This window comes from Carcharhinus amblyrhynchos, chromosome 16 (genome assembly GCF_965287045.1).
Source record: "Carcharhinus amblyrhynchos chromosome 16, sCarAmb.v2.hapA, whole genome shotgun sequence".
Lineage (NCBI taxonomy): Eukaryota > Metazoa > Chordata > Chondrichthyes > Carcharhiniformes > Carcharhinidae > Carcharhinus > Carcharhinus amblyrhynchos.
In genome coordinates, this window is record NC_137339.1 from 37899283 (window position 1) to 37907046 (window position 7764).

Here is a 7764-nt window from a genome sequence, read left to right on the forward strand (position 1 = left end):
TGAAAACAAAGAGACAAGAAATCCATTTAAACACTTAGAACCATTTGAATGGATACAGATGAATATCTAAGTCATATCAAATTTTAAAAATACAGAATTTGGAGGACATTATTAAATCATTACATTAAAACCTTTGTGGATGAGCAAGAACAGAACAATATGTTATTAATAACTAAGTAACCGTGCAGGTACTGAGCTAATTTCATTAATCATTCAGGGTTTACTTTGAGTTAAATATATATGTGGATGTTATATATTTGATACATCAATTTTAATGCCAAAATGGACAAATATATTTCATGTGGTCCATGCATAATATTTATTGTCCTTACTGTCAAGATAACATTTAACCAATTTTGGGATCAAAAAGCTCTAGCAAAATTGAAGTCATTGGCAATTGGGGGAAGTGCTGCTCTGGTTGCAGCCATACCCAGTGCAAAGTGAGATGTGGTCGTTGAAGGCATTCATCTCCATGTTAGATCATGGCTGCTGGAGTTCCTCAGGATAGTATCCTAGGCCCAACCATCTTCAGCTGCTTCTTCAATGTCCTCCTTTCCGTCATTAGGTCAGAAGTGGACATGTTCACTGATGATGGTACAATATTCAGTACTATTCACAAATCTTCAGATACTGTCAAGTTTGTGACCATGTACAGCAAGACCTGGACAACATTCAAGCTTGGGCAAGAAACATTCGTTCCACACAAGGTAATGACCATCTTCAACAAGAGAGAATCTAATCATCTTCCCTTGACATTCAAGGCATTACTATTGCCAAATCACCCCACTAACAACATCCTGTGGGATACCATTGACCAAAAACTGAACTGCACCAGCCATATAGATACTGTGGCAACAAGAGTAAGTAGTAGGCTGTAAATTCTGTGGTAAATAACTCACCTCCTGATTCCTCAAAGCCTGTCACCATGTACAAAGCATAAATCAGGAATGATGGAATACTCTCCACTTGCCTGAATGATTGTGGCTCCAACACACCCGAATCCATGACAAAGCAACCTGCTTGATTAGGCTCCCCATCTACTACCTTAAATATTCACTCCCTTCACCATGGTCACACAGTAGCAGCAGTGTGTACCATCTACAAGATGCAATGCAGCAACTCACCCATACTTTGACCACACCTTCTAAATCTGTGGCTTCTACTGTCTAGAAGGACAGGGACAGCAAATATGTGGGGACACCACCACCTGCAAGTTCCTCTCCAAGTCACACACCATCCTGTCTTGGAACTATATCATCATTCCTTCTCTGTCATTGGCCCAAGCTGTAATGTTCTATGTTCTATGTTCTAACAGCACTGTGGGTATACCTACACCAGATGGACTGCAGTGGTTGGAGAAGACAGCTCACCATCTCCAAAGTTTAAATTTAAAATTTACATCTTGTAAAATTACACTTAGCCCATCAAATTTACAGGTTTGAAGTATCATTTCAAAAATTATACAAGTTCAAAGGTATCCCAATAAAGTGTATTTGCAACCATTCATCGCAGTGGATGATTTACTCCACTGTTTTGAATTATTACATAAGAACATAAGAACATAAGAAATAGGAGCAGGAGTAGGCCATCTAGCCCTTCGAGCCTGCCCCGCCATTCAATAAGATCATGGCTGATCTGTTGTGGCTCAGTTCCACTTTCCCGCCCTCTCCCCATAACCCTTAATCCCCTCTCTTATCAAAAACCCATCAACAAATGTCCATCTTATTTTCAGGTGTCCTTTTCTAAAGAAACAGATCTGTGATAAATGCTGATAATGGAGTGTCAGGCTATGCCTGTGCGTTTATTCACAAATATTTAGTGCAGTAAATTTTATTCCACCAAATTTGCTTTGTGCTGTCATTTAGCTAGGCACTGAAAATAGTCTACTTTCATCAGCGGACAACTAGAGAAGGGCAATAAATGTTGGCATTGCCCATGAACCTGTTTTAAAAGTCCCAGATAGAAGGCAAGAAAAAGCATATCTGCAATTTCTTTTGCATTCTTTCATCTTTATCCCTTTTTTCTTATTTTACTACTAGTGATGCACTGAGTGATCTGCTGAAATCTTCCCTCTTCCATCATGTGAATTCACTGTCCTACACTCTTCATCCTTTCTACATCTTCATTCTGTGTGAAATGCAATCATTGTATGGTATCTTACTCATTCTTCCTCAGGACCTTAAACCTGTTGAACTCCTTACCACTTTCAATCTTTTCTACCGACCCAAGCTTGGTGTCACCTAATCGCTTCTTTTTGATTTACCTTATCTCTTTTAATCTTTTGAACCTTGGTGCTGTCCTGTGCATGAGCCTTGGCCCTTCACCTTAGTTTCTCAATAAAAGATAGTCAAAACCTCAAAGGTTCTAGAGTTCTTTGGCAATCACTTTGTATTTTTTCCCTGTAGAAATTCCAGTCAGAAGAGCTGACTAACTGGTACCACCAAGTGGTCACAAAACTGAAAGCACTACTGCAATTTATAGCAGTATCCCAGCATGGTGAAGATCTTGCCAGGAGTTTATCTTATACTGATTCAAGGTAGTGATATTTTATGGAAATAGCAGAGTTGAAGTGGCAGCGGAAGTGGAACAAATGTTCCTTGATGAACTAAGCACTAGGGAAATTAAAATATTCCTTGCCAACTACCAACTGTTTGAGGTGAAATAGGTGCACATTAATTAACATATTAAATATGTACTAAATATAATTTTGATCATAGTCAAGTCGTTACTTACAGTAAGTTGTCCTAATAGTATATTCCTTTTATTTACAAAATCATTTGTTAGTACTTCAGCACACCAGAAAAAGACATCCAGTTTCTGGAAGATGTATATATGAAATAGGCAGTGAAAGAGATTTCCACTACTTTGTCTTAGAGTTGAACTAGAGAACTCTGTTAAAACTTTGGAATGTTACCATGGCCATAACATTACACAAAACAAATAGATGACAATACGTGACAAATTACCAAAGAACATTAAATCAAGAAGGAGACACCAAGTGATATTTAGGGTGAAATTTTCCTGTCCTGCCTGCCATGGGAATCGTAGTGGGTGGGACACGGACATTGCAAAGGTCCATTGACCTCAGGTGGGATTTCCTGGTCTTGGGGCAAGCGCGGCCTAACGTTAGATTTTCATCAGCATCTGGCCAAATGATTTTGGACCAGAGGATAGAATTCACTCCAATTATTACCCTGATTGACAGTCAGGGACCCATTTTAACTTTGTGCAAGTGCATGGGTTTGGGGGAAGTTAAAATTGGGCCCAATTATTTCACATTACTGATTTTTGAGAATATCACAGAATTTACTTATTTGTCCTCTTTCTCCACAAGAATGTGTCTCCTGGGTGCCCATTGCCCCCTCATAGTTTGCCAAAGTGGTCATTTCTATTTGTGAACATTGAGAGACAGCAATTGCTTTTCGGCTTTCTGGCTGCTGGAGGGTAATATCATGACTAAAATCCAAGCTTGTTCTCATCCAAGGACTGGTTGTTGTTTAGTGCACTAATTGGGCAAGTGATGTCATTATGCCACCTAGCTGATTACACTCACATAACTCAGGCAATAGTTGAACTTCATTGGCATGCAGCTGGTGAGTTGTGAATGCCAAAGGGGTGTTTTGAGACAGCTTACTGGTCAGGGCCATTCATCATGCCAAGCCTATGATCCAGCTATGAGATGGATTTGGGAGGGAGGGCAGAGGGGCTATCCTGAAGAGGGGAAATATATATTAATTATTGCATTGTTATCTGTGGGCCTTGCTGTATGCTAATTGGCTGCTGAATTTCATACATTACAACAACAATTGAAGTCTTTAATTGGTTGCATAGGTGCACCATAAATGTAGCTTCTTGTTACTTTATCTTTTTTAACCAGAGTATGAGGGGAACTTGCTTCACCTTCTTGAAATGCTATTTTGGAATATTTTTCATCTAACATAGCAATAGTCAATGCATCACTTCAGTCAAAAATCTTTCCCCTGTCTTCCTACAGTTATAGAATGTGAAATCTGTGAGTACTGAGGTTTGTCCTCAAGAACTACTCCAGAGTCAGGTATCAGGGAACACAACTCTTTATTCAGTCTAATCACTCCACCCTTCAAACATTGATTGTCCACTCAGGGCAGTTCCCAAACAGCTCATCCCATATACCAGGTCACATAACTCATTCCCTTAAAGAGGCTATGTCCTAACATACATAATGTAGAATACACAAGTAGATCAGGCCATTAAAATTTGCACTTTTATATTTGGCTATCCAAATTCAATTACGTCATTATGATAAAAGTGGGCTTACACCTAACAGATTTAAAACAAAGACCGCCAGGGTGGAATAATGGCACTATTGTATTTTTTTAAAAATGCATTAAAATGTTCACAATATTGACGAAACTGACAATGCACCTTTACTACTTAATCCAAATTGCCTTGGGAAGTGAATGGTGGGCTTTCTTCACAGAAATTGTTCATTCTAACAACTGAATGGCTACTTCACTCAGAGAGTCATGTATAGCAATGGGATTAGAGATATGAGCTGATTAGACCAGTGAGGGTGGCAAGTTCCCTTTCCCATTAGACAACATTGAACAAGTTGAGTTTTTAAAATAATTGGGCAGCTTTCCTGATTTTTTTTTATTACCAGGCTTTCATCTCACAAGTTGCTGTGTTGGGATTTAACCTCCTAACAAATGGATTGCTGGACCAGTGCCACATTCACTACCATTTAATGTACATTTCCATGACTTTTTTTACACTTTTCTTTTTAAGCCTCTCAATTAATTCAGCTTCTGTTGTGTTGGCATCATAGGCTAATGTCCATATTCTGCTAACATCCCAACGGTAGTGCATACGAAACCTGCTGAAATGGTTATTCTAATAATGAAAACTTTTAAATGGAAGTCATCAAAAGTTGGATCTTGAAGATTTAAAGTGATGGGGCTGTGACTATTTCTTTTGGCAGCTTGTTCCATTGTGGGATTGTCCTTAAAGAAAGGTGGTTGGTATATTGCCTTGGAGTTTCCAGTATTCATCAAGCAGTCCCCATGCTGAGATAAATATGGCAAACCTCTACTTTAAGAGGTCACTGGCTGTAGCAGTTTGTAAGGTGTTATAGGAAGTGATATCCATTTTATGTGGAAGCAGTAATGAAGCCAGTTATCCATTTAATAATCAGGGCACATCAGCACTCTAACATTTAGCTTAGGTCTGAAATGGATGTGGCCCATTTTGGATTCATGATGGACTTTGGAACAACCATTGCATTCTTCAACATTAAGATACAGGTCCAATGCCAGTTTTGAAAAACTAAAAGAGTGATTAGCTGGAATGATAAACTACTAGCTTTGTTGCTCTTAAAACAACAATTAGAATGTGAGAGTGAGCAACACTGGACAGGATTATCCAGTCCCGCCCACCTCAGGAATATCCTGCAGACAGGACAGAAAATTTGACGGAAAACCAGCAAAGAAAATCCATTGACTTTCGGCAGGAATTTCTGGTTTCACAGTGTCCATAGACCCCTCTATTTCTTTCCTCCTTTTACTGGGGCTACAATGACATAGTTCATAAGTAGCTCAGCTGAGATTAAGAACGCACTGGGCAGTGGAATCTTTGTAAGTGACAAAAGAACACAAGTAATGGTAAAGTACAGCTAGAACAAATTACACATAGCAAAATGTAACACGTTTTGTTGAAAATTTTCAAGTAACAGGATCATTTTAAGTCAGCAATTACATCAATAATTTTCACAGCATTGTTTTTTTCGGAGAATCAGAGAATATTTTTTATGAGCTGCAAGGTGCCTTGTTATGCAAGGAACTATTTATACAGCTGCACTGAAGCCTTACATCTGGCATGCCAATGAGCTATCAAAATATCCAGGCTAGACTATACTTTGGCTGTAAAAAATTGTCAGGGAGATGCTAAATATTATATCAACTGATGTAACATATATTTATGCAAGTTTGTAATTTAAAAACAATGACCCTTTTCATGACCTCCACATGTGTGTGCGTGCTCTATAATAGTTGACAGGGGAAGCACAATTAAAGATACAGAAATTCAAGTATTCCAGTTAGTGTTTTGGGGAGTACAAGTCATCAATGATCAGGGTTACAGTCGGGGACATGGTTATTCTCTCAGTGCTATGGTAGCACTTCAGCAGAATATCTGTAACATCAGTATTGAAAAGTACTTTTGAGTTTCATTTTTGTACGCAGACAAGAAGGCCAGGTCAAGCTGTGCCATTTAAATGCTTTGTTTAATCAAGTTTGCTATGTTTATTTTTCTCTTTAAATCAATGGGAAGCTCAGGACATTTAAAGAGACAGTAGGCTGAACTCTCATCAGGGGTAAGGGAGCTGGGGAAAACAAGAGCTGGGAATGTTTTCAGGTCAGCACCCTGCTGCCAGTTAGAAAGTGATTAAAGTCACGATTTTCATAAATCCTTAATTGATATGGAGGCAAATTTCCTGAGGTGGTGGGGGCAGGAATGGAGGTGGGTCAAGTGAAGTGTGGGACTGATTTCGACTCCGTACAACAGCCATCATTCAGACCGCTGATTATCTAAAGGGAGAAATCTGTGGACTGTAGCATATAGAATCCTACAGTGCAGAAGGAGGCCATTCAGCCCATCGAGTCTACACCGACCACAATCCCACCCAAGACCTATCCCCTTAACCCCATGCATTTACCCTAGTTAGTCACCCTGCCACTAAGGGGCAATTTTGCTTGGCCAATCAGCCTAACCAACACATCTTTGGACTGTGGGAGAAAACAAACGCAGACAAGAGGAGGATGTTCAAACTCCACAGACAGCGACACAAACTGGGAATTGAACCCGGATCCCTGGCGCTGTGAAGTAGCAGTACTAACCACTGTGCCACCATGCCAAAATTTTCTACAGCATCAGATCGGAATGAGTCAGAGAACCAGAGGCCTGACAGCATTGGACAGGGCAGACCCTTGCTCCACCAAACCTAGATCTAATGTCAGAGGTCATCAGAGAGAGGAGAGAAGTCCTCCTCCAGGAACATAACAGTAGGAGGCCACCAGGCAAAGCCAAAGAGGCCAAAGTGCAGATTTCTGCTCTTGTCGGCGGCAATGAGGAAACAAGTAAAATCTGGATTCAGAGCCTTACAAGGTTCATACATTTTGACAAGATGAGTGCAATGTGCAACTTTTTGGACAGGTCTTAAGACTTGCAAATGGCCATTGGATCTATCTCCTAGTGCCCAAGATGGTTGATGCCAGGATGCAAAGGGGCAGTGCACTGTTGACACTGCCAAGACCTGTGGCCTGAAGGGAGGCTGAGTGGGGTTGTCTGAGAAGTAAGGGGGCCTGAGTGAGGGTTTGAGGGGAGAGGAAGCTGAATGGATTGGCTGAGGGAAAAGAGGGCCCGAGTGGAGGCCATCAGGAGAAAGGGAGGGCCTGAATGAGGGAAAGGGTGGGTCAGATCAGCCTCATCTCTGTCTGATTTGGAGGGAGTTACCCATTATTTGTGGCAGAGGGCAGGGCTCTGTAGTCCCTTTTTGGTGAGGGGTTGGAGGTGGTTCCCGGTCAGTGTGGGAGGCACCATTTCATTTTTTGCATGGAGGGTGGTGCCTATCTCTGAGTGTGAAGATCAGGTCATCATTTAAAAATGGCAGGCTGGTGGGTTGCTTAAATTGAGCTTATTTGCATCTTTCAGGTGGGTGAATCCTAAGTGAAAGGTGCTGCCAGCATCAGTAGGAGACTCCTGTTTGCCCAGTGGCCTGGGCATTTGGCC